A 15,389-nucleotide genomic window follows, 5' to 3' on the forward strand; every position below is an offset into this window, starting at 1 on the left:
TGATCTATCTTACACTCTAATGTTATTTAAATATGAACATCGAATATTGTGGAGCTTGTTAACTCCGGCATTGAGGGTTCGTGTAATCCTACACAGTTAGTGGTGTTCATCATCCAACAAAAGGGTGTAGAGTAGTCCTATTATGTGATCATTGTTGAGAGTGTCCACTAGTGAAAGCGGGATCCCTAGGCCTTGCTTCCAAGCATCGAATCTCCGTTTGTTTACTGTTTTGTTGCATGTTTACTCGCTGCCATATTTTATTCAGATTGCTATTACCACTCATACTCATCCATATTACTTGCATCTCACTATCTCTTCGCCGAACTAGTGCACCTATACATCGACAAGTGTAGTAGGTGTGTTGGGGACACAAGAGACTTCTTGCTTTGTGGTTGCGGGGTTGCTTGAGAGGGATATCTTTGACCTCTTCCTCCCCGAGTTCGATAAACCTTGGGTGATCCACTTAAGGGAAACTTGCTGCTGTTCTACAAACCTCTGCTCTTGGAGGCCCAACACTGTCTACAAGAATAGAAGCTCCCGTAGACATCAGGGGCTTCACCTCAGTTCAGAAGTGCACTGCTGCAATGCGCTGTCTTGCATACGGAGCTCCTCCAGATACAGCCAATGACTACCTACGGATGGCAGAGTTGACATGTACAGAGACTCTCTACAGGTTCTGTCGAGCCGTCATAACGGTGTTTGGTAAAGACTATTTGAGAGCACCAAGAGAAGATGATACAGCTCGGATCCTGCAGAAGAATGCAGCTAGAGGGTTTCCTGGGATGCTCGGAAGCATTGACTGTATGCATTGGGGCTGGAAGAATTGCCTTTTTGCTTGGCAGGGGATCTACAAGGGGTATACTGGTGAGTGCAGTGTCATTCTTGAGGCTGTGGCAGACCATGAGCTTTGGATTTGGCATGCACTTTTTGGCATGGCAGGAACAAACAATGATATCAACGTGCTGCAGCGCTCTCCGGTGTTTGCCAGGCTAGCTGAGGGACAAACTCCTGCCGTGAACTTTGAGGTAAACGGCCACGCATACAACAAGGGATACTATCTAGCTGATGGTATCTACCCGACGTATGCTACATTTGTGAAGACAATTTCCTCTCCATCGAACGAGATGGAAGCCTATTTTGCAACATGCCAGGAAGCAGCACACAAGGATGTTGAGCGTGCTTTTGGGGTGCTTCAGCAGCGTTTCGCCATTGTCAGGTACCCTGCTCTCACTTGGTCTGAGGCACAGATGTGGAAGGTGATGAACGCTTGTGTGAACATCCCCAACATGATCATTGAGAGAGAGCACGACGCACCTGTGTAGGATGATCATCCATTTGATTATCAAGGGCCACTAGCTGAGGTAGAGCATGTGCCCCAAGAATTTGCTGCTTTTCTTCATATGCACAATAAAATTCGAGATGCAGGTGTCCATGCACAGCTGAAGACGAATCTAGCTACGCATTTGTGGGCGAGGAGAGGACCAGCCAACAATGCATGATTTTTTATTTCTATTTGTTTGCCTAGACGAATAATTTAAATACTATTTGTTTGTTTGGTTGTACGAATAATTTAAGTATTATTTATTTGTTGGGTTGTATGAATAATTTAAGTACTATTTGTTTGATTGTATGAATAATTTAATCCTATCTGTGTGATTCTATAAATAAAATGTGATTGATATGTTGTTTCAAAATATTGTAAAAGAAAAAAAAACTTGGAGGCCGCCGTTTGGGAGGCGCCGGTGTGGGAACAGCGTCCCTGAATGGAGGATGCACTGCCCGCGCCCCCATACAGTAGTGCCGGTGTTCCTGCCGGCGACTATCTGGGGACCGCCGGTAGAGATGCTCTAACACTACGATTCTTTATCCCCGCTCCCATGCATGCCTGTATCCTCCATTTGCAAAAGTAACGATCCGATGACCGGACATTGTGCTCAGAGAATATGTTCTCCTGGTCGATCTCTTCCATAAACCAGCCATATATCCCAGAGCTAATCCGCTTCAAAACGTTTAATTTTCTCGCCACGGTCCAGGCAGGGAAGCCATGGCCAAGGCCACTAGCACTTCTACTAGCCACTCTTTGCTCAAAGGTCTGGGCGCCAAACTGCACGCAAGCGTGTCGCGTTTGCGCAACCATCGTCCCATCTTCCCCGCCTACAGTACCGCTTCCACGTTCTTGCTGCCCGTCCTCGCCGTGCTCGTCTGCGGCACTGCTCTCTCGAGAGTCGTCGTCTTCTTCCTGCCGCTCGTGGTCTCCACCTCCATCTGCTGCGCGGCGGTGTACCTGCTCGTTGCCTCGGAGTCGTCGGAGGGAGGGGCGGCGAAGGAGGTCGTGCTCCTTTGCGGCGATAGGGCGGAGGTCGGGCTAATGGAGGTCTACGGCGGCGCGAACGCGAGCGCGTACGGCGACATGCGCGACGTCCAGGTGGGCTGCTTCCTTCACCGCAGCCCCCTCGGCGTCGGTGGCTTCGGCTGTGGGTGGAGGAAGAGCGGGGTCGACGAGGACGGCAACGAGGTGGTGTTCGCCGGCAGAGTGGCCGTCGGCGGTGGCGTGCAGGAGGGCGCGGCGCTGGAGGAGGAGCTGGTGGCTCTCCAGGTGGACAGGTTGGCCGAGGGCGTGTGGGATAGCTACTTCGGCGGCTCCTCCAGGTGGAACTACGTGACGGATGGGTCTGAACTCTGAAGAGATCGAGCAGCACTTGAGCGCTGACGAGTGACGGCTAAATTCGAGTTAATTAAAAAGGACCGGAGGGAGTAACTATCACACTCGATTCCTGTTGAGAAAATAATCGATTGACCATTTTAGGACCTATTCTGAAGAACATATGTTTATTTCAAGCATCCCGCCATTCATGTTTCGAATGCCACAAGACATTTGTTGTTGCTGTGCTCCTAGTTCATCAATTAAACATCCCGATGGTTACTTTATCCTCTCGTCGCAGCAAGACAAGATTAAGTTCGCGACCGGTAACAAATTCAGAAGTTTGTATACAAATTAAGAAGTTTGTATACATGCATGTGCATGTGCCTACAAAAAGAAAATGGACGCATGGAGTAATACAAGATCTGGAGATGATCGAGCTACACCATACCGATGTCGATTGGCGCGCATCAGGTTCCACTTCATGTCAGTATCGGATTCCTGAGCACTTTTTTGCTGAAAAGGGATAGGGATTTGGTGCATATGGGCACTAGTGCTCCCTCCATTTTCAGATTTTTAAATTTTTTAAAATCTCACACTTCTATTTTTTCAAAAATTATGGTATTAAATATGTAGATAGATATGTATAGGAGAAGTCTACGCAAGAAAGTCCCGGTAAAAAATACTTTAAATTTTGAAAAATACAAAATAAACAAATTTCTGACAAAAAGACATATTATTTTAATACTATTGTACTACCATTTACTGTCACAAATTTGTCTTTTTATATTTCCTAAAATACAACATATTTTTTAACGGGACTTTTTTGCATACACTCATACTGTACATATCTATCTATATATTTAAAAACATAATTTTTAGAGATACGGATATTTAAGATTTGTTTAAAAATCTAAAATTGAAGGGAGCACGGGTGTCCATGTGTCAAAGACACTTTTTGGCTGAAAAGACACTATATATGCTTCACTGGTTGAGCACCGTGCGTGAAGTAGGTAGCACACGCATAAAGAGATCTGAGAACGTTGAGGCGTAACGGTGAAGCCTCGGAGTTTATATTCTTCTGCCCACGCCACGTGAAGGCTTAGCCAATTTGAGGCTCCTAGAGGCGACATAATATTACAATCCATACTTGAAAGAAAGCAAAATATCATTAATATTTATTGATTAGTGATAGTCTATCGTTTCAGCAAACAGAGCAATTCTTGTGCCAATTATTTAGCCTCTCTCTATTGTGATCAATTGAATCATGCATATTCTTGCAAGATAGATTCTTGTTCTATGGGTCGAATACCCCACTTGATTCACGTAATAGTCCCGCTACAACGTGTGGGCAAGCTTCTAGTTTCAAAAGTAGAAGTGCATGAATATAAGTTCTATCTCCAACTTGAGGCTCGAGATTCTTCGTGTCACCAGCGGCGCGCCTTCGGCTCGTGCTAGTGTTTGTAGTCGTCGCTAGGTGGTCCGAGTACCAATTTATAATTTTCTTTACTTTTTGGTTATTTGTACTACTGTTGATGATTATTAATAGATTGGTGGATTTCTCGCAAAAAAAAGTATTTGGGATTTTTCCGGCCGGTGCGCCATTTTGTATCGTGCTGTTGTACTTGATTTTCGGATGTAGTATTTTTTTGTGTGTGTGAAGCTGATCCTTTTTTCTCTCCCATTCATTTAATTTGGTTTATTTTGTCATAGGTTGGTAAATTTATATATAAATCACAGAAAAATTATTGTGGTGTTTGATGTTTGCAGTATTGGTATACTTCCCAAATTTTAGTATTGGTAAGATATGTTTGCACATTATAAGAATCACATATAACTTCATATTTTAAGATGTGCAAATAACCAAGATTATGTGCATGTTATACTTTTGTGCAACTTTAGATTTAGAAATGATCAATTATGGGAGATACAAATTTTGAAGTTTAAAATTGCACCGGCTTTATGTTGCTTCATATTTTATAAAATTGAAAATAAAAATTAACTAATTATGTGCAACTATGGATTTTATAAATGTGTAGGTGGACAGTGGCATATTTTGAGCATTTTCGTGTTACATATGGTCATTGTACATAGGAAAATGAATTGAGCATGCATACATTATATGTACAAATATAGTCAAAATTCACACATTTGAGAATGTGAAAATTCAAACACACCTTATTTTCTTTCATGGAGGGAGTATGTAGTTGGCTTAATTGGGTTGTTCCACAATCTGAGCTTAAATTTACATATGATTAATATTAGAAATATTGTTTTCTGAAGGAAGCCTAAAACAACAAAACAAACGTGAACTAGGGATTACATTTAAGTTGTTCTATATTTTAGACACTAAATTTGCAAATTTTAAAAGTTACATCTATGTATTTATGTTCAAAAGAATTTACTTTGGTTTCATTAGGTTGATCGTATAATTAGTTGATATTTTCCAAATTATATTTTTCTTCGAAAATGGGCACTTTTGTAATAGACCCGGCCTCTGCATAGCTAAGATGCACACAACCGCACAAATATCTATTACAAAACCACACTGATGTTCGAAACAAAAACAAAGTTCACGATTAGCGAAACGATGTATATATATACACATGCATTTTATCAATGACAGAAAAAAGACAGTTAAGTGTGCCTTGTTTTGTGTAAACTCAAGGGGCAAAACCTCTTAGGCATTTCATCGAACACCTCTTGTGCATGTGAAGAGAGCAAAGCAACATACACCCCTCTTGTGATAAGAAGTGAAAAAATGGCTAAGTGTGGCTCACACTTGGGCAGGGGCAAGGTTATATAGGCAGATGGGGACTTTTGTCCCGGTTGGTAAGGCAAACCGGGACCAAAGGGTAGGCCTATGGATACAAACCGGGACCAAAGGGGTCCGAGGCCTGACACGGCCTACCGCGCCCTGCCGTTGTCCCTTTAGTCCCGATTTGTATCACAAACCGGACCAATTGCTTCAAAATCGGGACTGTTGCTCCCAGGGGATTTGGACAAAAGGCCTCTTCTCTACTAGTGAAGTCCGTCAGGCCATCGGGCCGTGGGGCGGGCCGTAGTGTAAAATCATGTTTTCGAGCTACCTAGACCTGGCCCAGCTGTCGGGCCAACAATTTCAGGCACATGCCCGAGTTTTTCGGGCCGGGCCTCAGGCCGGGCTACTAGGTATGATGTCACTTAGGGGCTAACGGATCGATCAGATTTCCTCTTTAACAACCTTATATCATACTTTCTCAATAAATTAGCAAATCGGATAATGCCTCATTGCAGATTCGAACACGGATATAGGAGACCACAAATTCAAAAAATGGAGCTAATTGGGATGAAAATAAAATTAGTCGGATATATTTAGGTTGGAAAACCATACAATCAAAAATATTTGTTAAAACAAGTGTGACAAATCACATGTAAAATAAAATTATGTACTCCCTCCATCTCACAGAGTTTATAAATTTATCAAAATTTAGATGTATCTAGACGCTAAATAGCATCAAGATACATCCAAATTTTGACAAATTTTAGAAAACCTCCATGTAACAGAGACTAATAGGATAATATGAATAAATATAGCATAAACACATGAATAAAGTAGGTTTATATGGGTTCAATAAGGCAAACACAAGATAAGGATTACACTAACACATGCTTTAAAAGCTTAGTATCATTATAAGTTTGGACTTTATATTCGGTTGACCGACAATGTAAGTGAGTTATTCTTTAACGAACGAACTTACCAACCCACTATCTACTATATTAGCTTTGATATTTCAGATGAAAATTGGATTATCGAGATAAAATCCATCGGATAATCTCTAAAAAATTCAGATTCAAATATTCGGGTGCTATTTGACATACCATACCATATATCGAAATCAAGCATCCTTATCCATTAGATTTCCTCAAACCGGATTTGGATTCTCTAAAATCAATTCGGAAACGAGTACGGTGCGAAAATTATCCTATCTATTTGCACCGATAGGGTCACCCAGCACCGCCCCCAATTTAGTTTGAGCCTTTTTTCATTCTAATAAAGTAGCCATTTCTTATGATAGCTAAATTTGAAAGAAAATTATAGCAAATATATTACCACTACTTGACAATTCATTTAATTCGGTAGACTACAAACTACCAAAATATTCTGAAATAGCACATGTCCCATAGAAACACACAATATGGCCTGATAATTTTGAGTAATCACTCATCTCTATCGTTGATCATCTTTTTGCTTCTTCTCGAATCAGGCCCTTCTTATTGGGTCCGGGTGCTAACGATCGACCGCCATGATACAAATCTCCCTTTGTGAGTATCTTGAGCTCTATTTCCTTTTTCTTGACCTCTACCTTGGCTCTTGACCGAGCATCAGAGTCATCAACTACGAGCTTCATATTTTTTGTACATCACAAGGTAGTTCTTGACAAGGGTTTAGACCCCAGGAGGGGCCCCGAACGTGATCATCTTGGAGTACAAGCCACGCCAACATCACCGAACGACGGATTCTTTGGGACACACATGTAACCAACCTAGATTGGATCTAGGTTATTGACGTGGAGTCTCCGCGATAATGCACGTGGTTCATGGACTTAGGTTTTAGGGAAAGAGGTGTGCTGGTTAGTTGGCTAGCTGACAAGCAAGAAGGGGGCGATATTAGCCTTGGTTCGACCCCTAATAATGAGGTAAAGACCTACTCATGCTTGTGTGTTCTTGATTATTGATGAAGATGATTACAATGATGCCGTGATGGATATGGTTGTCTACGGTTTTTCTATGAGGTATCACCCTGTCTCCTCTTTTCCCGCCAGCCCCTCTCCTAGCCTTTATATAGGAGGCTGTGACGCAGGTATCGAGTCCAGCTCGGTTACAAGTTAAAGGTGAACTCTAGGGTTATGTGTCGTCGGCATGTCCTTGTTCCGCACGCTAGGAACATGGGCCTTGAATGCTTCACGGTTGCTGACGTGGGCATTACCCTTCGGGTAACCGACATTTCCCTATCCTGTATTGACTAATTGGAGGCCCATGAAGACACCTAGAGGCAAGATGGGCCACCTGGACGGCGCACTGGAGGAATCCTTGACGGGCAAGACAAGGAAGCAGCCGAACAAGGAAAGATTAGATCTAAAATTACTCGTAAACCTAGTCGTACTCGGTTAGACTCTCTTGAGACCCGGCTTCCTATATAAAGGCCAGGAGAGGGGCTGCCGACGGACACAATCAATCTTAGCAACCTTAGCCACCAAAAGCTTAGAGCTAGGTCTCCATAGCACTTAGCCATCTCGACGAGATCTCAGTCGAACTATTCGTCACCACATTGTAACCCAATATCTTCATAATCAAGAACAGACAGGCAGGACGTAAGGGTTTTACCTCATCGAGGGCCCCGAACCTGGGTAAATCGCTCTCCCCGCTTGTCTGTGAACCGATGTCTCGTGTCAGCTTGCAGGATTCCGTCAACCCTAAGCCCCAATCGAAGGGCATTGCCGAGGAGTACCCTCGACAATTGGCGCCGTCTGTGGGGACCCTGTCGGCACAAGATCGGACATCGGCAGAACCCGTCATGTCATCGGCAACTTCGTCAACACCATCGTCACCAAAACTGGGAAGCCCGATTCGCTTCGGCTCCTATGAATTCACCCCGCACAGCGACTCGTCTCGCTCGACCTTCTCCGATCTGCAAGGCAATATGGAGATGACCTTCGGGAGCGTTCACTACAACGTCAACTGGGAGGGAATCCTTCGGCTGCTGGAGTCGCCCATCTCCAGATCAACGAGTCCAAGCGCCTCATCACTCGACCTTTCGGCTGGTCTGACAGGCTCGACGAGTTCACCCGCGCCCTCGACTCCCTGTTCAGCATCGTCTATGTCGGTTGGATCCGACAATCCCGCATCCTCAGAGTTAACCTCGTACTACTGCTTGAACTGCGACACCAGGCACGGGCTGGGATCGAGCGACACACCGTTCATCTGCAATGCCCAGTATTCATCGGGAGAGGACAGCGTCGACAGCATCGTCCGAGGTGTCACCCGAGGAGCGGCGCACCATCAAGTTTACGTTGCTAACAGGGGAGACGGAGATCGCACCCCCCGTTCCAGCAGGCGAGCCAGTTTTGAGAATAGCGCCATCAACAACAACAGCGACCACACCATCGCAGAGGAGGAGTGGGCAGCTGCCAAAGCAGCCGTGCTTAACAACACATCGCTCCCGGCAGGAACCACGGTTGGCACCCTAAATGCTTACCGTTCTATTTTGGAGAAAAACCGGGAACGGTTATTCAAGGAACAAACCACCCTCGAGAGACGCCTATCTGCGGCAGACCGATCCAGCGAACGGCGAAGAGGCTCGCAAGGAAGCGCCTCTCGAAGCATTCAAGGGGCAGGCAAGCATCGATCAAGACTATCTAGACTATCGGAAGATGATGCTAGAGAAATAACATCGAACCTGACCAAGTCTTTTATGACCACGGACACCGCGGGCATGCCACGGCCAAAAACCGTCGCAGGAGCAACCGCCAATCTCGCTGCATACCTCATCAATCAGCGCCCTGAAGGTTCCATGGCTCAAGCCCACCGAGGTGCCCTGGAAAGTCTCGCGATATTGGGAGATAATCTAGTTCCGCGGAAGGAAAAGGCCACGTTGCAGGCCAGTGGCTCAAAGCACCGTGCGAGAGATGCTCGGGACGAAATCACTCAGAGCAGGATCGACAAAGCAAGGCGACGACGCGCCGCCAGGGAGGAGTATAACAGCGATTCTTCGGATGAGAGTCAGGAGAACGACGGCGAGCTCAGGGGAGCCGACTGTTTAAGCTACAAAATCCGCGAGGCAATGCCACCGAGGAAGTTCAAACCCACCCCTACTGACGCTGCCAAATACGATGGGCAGCAGGAGCCAAGGTCCTGGATAGATGTAATGTCCCAGGTTTAGAGACGATCGAGGGGTAGTTTTTAGAAAGGGATGTGCATTGCATGGCAAATTCTGGGGAAATTTCGCGCTTTTAAACAAAAACTACATCGAAGGGGGACAAGTTTCTCTCTCGACACCTTACAGGGTTAGGGTTTCGAGAGTGCGACAAACTTGCTCTTATCTAACTAAATTAGGGTTTTGAGAAGAGAGGGGAGAGTTTGCATCATAACTTAAGTTGCATGATTGAATTCAAACGTAAGTTGAATTTGAATTTCAAATTCAAACATCAAATGAATATCTCATAAATTCAATTGTGAGGAATTCATCAAGTAAATTATAAATAATAAACAATATGAACAATTAAACTATAGTAAAGCTCATTAGAGAAAACTTTGAGCTTTATTGATTAACACACAAGATACATTGTCTTTACAATATTCATAATGGAAATAAATGAATTTTACAACACATTACAAGAATTGGAGAAATTGTAAAATAAAAGAAAATAAAAAGAAAGGTACAAGTATGAATCTATCCTAAATACTACAATGTGAATATCATCTAATCTTGAGCTTGAAGATCATCTTGCCCATTTGATCATCATTTTGAACCTGCACATAAACACAACAAACACAAGTTATGCCAAGTGGCATAGCCACTTGGCAGGTTAGAAATCAATTGAAAATAGGAAATGATCAGATAGGACCAAAGTGGCCGAGCTGATCCATGCCACAGCCAAGTTCCAGGTCCAGGTGCACAGCACATGCCTACACACACACACAGCCTGCTCACAGGGCTGTGTGCATGCAGCACACACACACAGTGAGTCACCAAAGTGACAAGCAGGAGCTGTCGACCAGGGATGCAAGGGAGCACCACATATAAACTTTTCACAGCCAAACCCTAGCCATTCTGTCGACAGAACTTCCCAGGGTAAGAACATCAAGAACAGATAGAACAGGAAGAACACCAAGCTTCCCAAACAACCAATCTATCCATAACAGTTCCACTAGAACTGTTGTAGAACAAGGCACAAGCAGGAAATCAAGCACAGGCTAACCAGGAGGAGCAAGACAAGCTCACATCACAATCCTGAAGCCAAATCCTCTACACCAACACCCATTTCTAGGAGCTGGAGTGAGGTATAAACAGATCAACCTGAGCAAAACCCTGGTTTGCTCATAAATAAGCATTTGCATAAGTCGCAGAAGCCAAAATGGGTAGAATACCCAGATTGTGTCATCATCTGGCTACTAAGTCAGTTGGTGCAAGCAAAAATGGGTGAAGCCAATAGGAAATCACCAAGGGAACACTGGCTAGACCAAAACAGAGGCATAACCAAGGCAATCCAGCAAGGAAATGATCCTATCTATTCAACCAAAGTCACCTAGCACCTAAAACCTAGCACACCATCAGATAGATAGACAATATGTGTCTATACTTGTTTGTCAACATCAAAGATCATTGGTAATCCAACAAGGAATTACCCAGTGATGCATTCACTAAGCCATAGCAAGCCAACAAGGGTGGAAGCTACCTAAACAACAATGAATTACTGTCAAGGTCACCTCAACCACTGAACCAGCCCAAACTAATAAGCCATGCACAATTATCATCACCCAGATGGGTTCAAAAGGAGGGCTAGGGTACCCAACCAAGTGGTGGCATCCATCTAGCCCTGCCAAACTCAATGAAATGATCATTACTGCAAGCAGTTCACATCACTTATCCATTTTAGTAAATCCAGGTAATACAGATAAGTGAATCATATAAGTAATCAAAGCACCAGAGCCTTGCAGCTGATCCAATGGATCATTGCAAGCATCAGAACTGCTTGAGCAAGCAAAAGCATGCATCAGTACAGATTTTGGTGTCACACAGACACAAAGATAAGCAGAAGAGAGGCACAGTCATAACACAGCAGCTTTTACAAGCAACTGATGATCATATGATCATCAGAAGCTTGCTAGAGCATGCTAAGACATGCTAGAGCCAAGCCTAGCAACCACACATTTAACCGGATCAACTATATAGCCACATCTCATAAATAATTGCATCACAGATAAGTAAATAAATTAAATACAATTGTATCCAGAAGCACACCATTAAGGGATGGTGTTATTTAGTCAACAGCCATGCTCAATTGAGCATTTCCAAGATTCACAGCCCTATACACATCACACCCAGGGCACTGGCACTTGCATAATGCAAGGATCATGCAGCATGATCAAGCCAGGGGCAAGGAAATGCACACACAGGAGAGGCAGGATCCATATAGCAACAGCAGGAACAATTTAATAGAGCATAAGCATCACAATTTTCTCTTGAGCAAGAGCTCAAGAGTTACAACAGCAAGATATAGGGAAGAGCAGCACACACAGAAGCAGCATATGCACAACAGCAGCATACGCATGGCAGCAGCACATCACATCAGCTAGGATCCATGGCAACAGCAGAGAGCACAGCAGCATACACGCATTCACAGCAAGCACAGCAGCAGAGCACATAGGTGTAGAACAAGCAGCACAATCAGGTGGATGCCAGGGCATCCAGAGGAAGGAGAAGAGGTAGAACAGGTAGCAGAGGAGAAGGAGGAGTACATACCGGGGAGGAGGTGGTCGACACGACCACGGCGGCCACGGCGGCGCACGCCAGGGCACACGACGGCACCAGGCCTGGCCAAGCCAAGCCACGGCGACCACCACAGCACCCCAGCGCAGCACCACGCGCCCAGGGGAGCGCCAGGAGGAAGGTCCACGGCATCTCCAACGCGCGGTGGCGGCGGACGCCAAAAGCCAAGCGCACGGGAGAGTCGATGGCGAGCGAACGAGGACGCAAGCGTCAGATCGACGCGGACCACCATGTCCGCCGTCGAGAGGCGGTCCAGATCCGCACCAGTTCGTCGCCGATAATGGCCGTAGGCGGCCGGAGCATGGCGGCGACAGCGGAGGCGATTTTGGTGTCGCGAGAGCCGAAAGGGGATTAGGGTTACGGGGAGGAGGACGACGAAGCGACTGGGTCGGTTGGACCGAGCCCACTTGGCTGGTCCAACCTAACCAGCTCGGCTACCTGTCAGGTGGGCCCGAGGGGTATTTTGGACATTTCCAAAATACCCATTTAAATGAGAATTTCCAAGAATTTTATAAAATAAAATACAGCTCTAAAAAAATAAGTAAAAATATGAAAATTAATCAGCATAAAATTCTCTATCTAAATAAAATATCAAAGAGAATTTTTGAAGGCAAAGAAGAATAAGTCTTAATTTGATGATTTAAATAATGATTTAAATCACACATATTATTTTCAATAATGAAAATAAGTCCATTAATGCATTTGGACTTTAAAAACACCTTGACAACATTTCAAGGTTGTATTTTACTTTAAATCAAGTATCCCCAAATTATTCTTAGTATTAACCTCTTACATGAAATAATAACAACATCGGAAGGGGGGAACAAACCCTAAAAATGGAATCATGCATAATTGCTTCTTTAACCATTGCCCTTATCGGACAATGATGCTATTTTTCAGAACCAGAGGACAAGGGTCAGTCCACACCTTCCAACTGCAAAACTTTGCAGTGTTCAGGCAAGTTCATCACTTGCTCATGTCAATTGAGTATTTCTATCAAATTACTTGCAAAGTACTATGGTTATCACTATTGCATAAAAACCAAAACCACTACTTTCATAACTATGAATATGACTATGTGGTGGGCAATGGAACCATGGATTGTGTTGATATGGTGGAGGTTCCATTGCAAAGGTTAATATCCATCTAGGATTAAACAACAAATGTCGCCAGTGATTCTTGTGCCGTAATACCCGTGTTAACCATAAGATCCGGAGTGGGACGGAGTAGTCAAAAGTGTTTCCACCTCTCGTACATCAACGGATGCGCTTACCGTAGACACTTGACCCTGGTTGGGCAAGCGGTGGGGTGGGGATCCCATTCTAATTCCCCACGGTAAGTGGTCTATGATGGGTTGCGGCTACCGGCGAAGGAGTTTGGTTAACGAGTCCCAAACTGTTGTCGTGGTCGGGGTCCATCCTTAATTGGTATAAGAGGACCGACGAGGACCCAGGGTCGGGGTATGCAACAAAGGGTGGGTGTGCGAGGTAGCGGAGTGATGTCTACGGGAGCTTCTATTCTTGTTGACAGTGTTGGGCCTCCAAGAGCAGAGGTTTGTAGAACAGCAGCAAGTTTCCCTTAAGTGGATCACCCAAGGTTTATCGATCTCAGGGAGGAAGAGGTCAAAGATATCCCTCTCATGCAACCCCGCAACCACAAAGCAAGAAGTCTCTTGTGTCCCCAACACACCTAATAGGTGCACTAGTTCGGCGAAGAGATAGTGAAATACAGGTGGTATAAATAAGTATGAGCAGTGGCAACGGCGCCGGAAAAGTGCTTTGCCCGAGACGATGAAACAAGCGATAGTAATGCAGCAGTAGTAACACGAGTAAAACAAGTAAACAGGCAGCGATAGCGATATTTAGGAACAAGGCCTAGGGATTAGACTTTCACTAGTGGACACTCTCAACATTGATCACATAACAGAATAGATAAATGCATACTCTACACTCTCTTGTTGGATGATGAACACATTGCGTAGGATTACACGAACCCTCAATGCCGGAGTTAACAAGCTCCACAATTCAATGTTCATATTTAAATAACCTTAGAGTGCAAGAAAGATCAACACGACTAAACCAAGTACTAACATAGCATGCACACTGTCACCTTCACGCCACGTAGGAGGAATAGATCACATCAATACTATCATACCGATAATTAACTCCACAATCTACAAGAGATCATGATCATAGCATATGCCAAGTACTAACACGGATGCACACACTGTCACCATTACACCGTGCAGGAGGAATAAACTACTTTAATAACATCACTAGAGTAGCACATAGATAAATTGTGATACAAAACACATTGCAATCATAAAGAGATATAAATAAGCACTTCACTACGCCATTCATAACAGTGAGTAAGTATTCTGTGAAATATAGCCTAAGAGACCCACACGGTGCACACACTTTCACCTTTACACACGTGGGACAAGGAGTCTCCGGAGATCACATAAGTAAAATTCACTTGACTAGCATAACGACATCTAGATTACAAGCATCATCATATGAATCTCAATCATGTAAGGCAGCTCATGAGATTATTGTATTGAAGCACATAGGAGAGAGATGAACCACATAGCTACCGGTACAGCCCCGGGCCTCGATGGAGAACTACTCCCTCCTCATGGGAGCAGCAGCGGTGATGAAGATGGCGGTGGAGATGGCAGCGGTGTCGATGGAGAAGCCTTCCGGGGGCACTTCCCCGCTCCGGCAGGGTGCCGGAACAGAGACTCCTGTCCCCCAGATCTTGGCTTCGCGATGGCGGCGGCTCTGGAAGGTTTTCCGTATCGTGGTTTTTCTCATCAGGGTTTTCGCGACGGAGGCTTTAAATAGGCGGAAGGGCAGCCTCGGAGGGGGCCTGGGGGGCCCACACCATAGGGCGGCGCGGCCCCCCCTCTGGCCGCGCCAGGGTGTGGTGTGGGGCCCCCAGGGCTTCCCTCTGGCGGCTCTCGGGTGTTCTGGAAGGCTCCGGGAAAAATAGGACCCTGGGTCTTGATTTCGTCCAATTCCGAGAATATTTCGTTACTAGGATTTCTGAAACCAAAAACAGCAGAAAACAGGAACTGGCTCTTCGGCATCTTGTTAATAGGTTAGTTCCAGAAAATGCACGAATATGACATAAAGTGTGCATAAAACATGTAGGTATCATCAATAATATGGCATGGAACATAAGAAATTATCGATACGTCGGAGACGTATCAAGCAT

Source organism: Lolium rigidum, chromosome 6 (genome assembly GCF_022539505.1).
Source record: "Lolium rigidum isolate FL_2022 chromosome 6, APGP_CSIRO_Lrig_0.1, whole genome shotgun sequence".
NCBI classification, from domain to species: Eukaryota; Viridiplantae; Streptophyta; class Magnoliopsida; order Poales; family Poaceae; genus Lolium; species Lolium rigidum.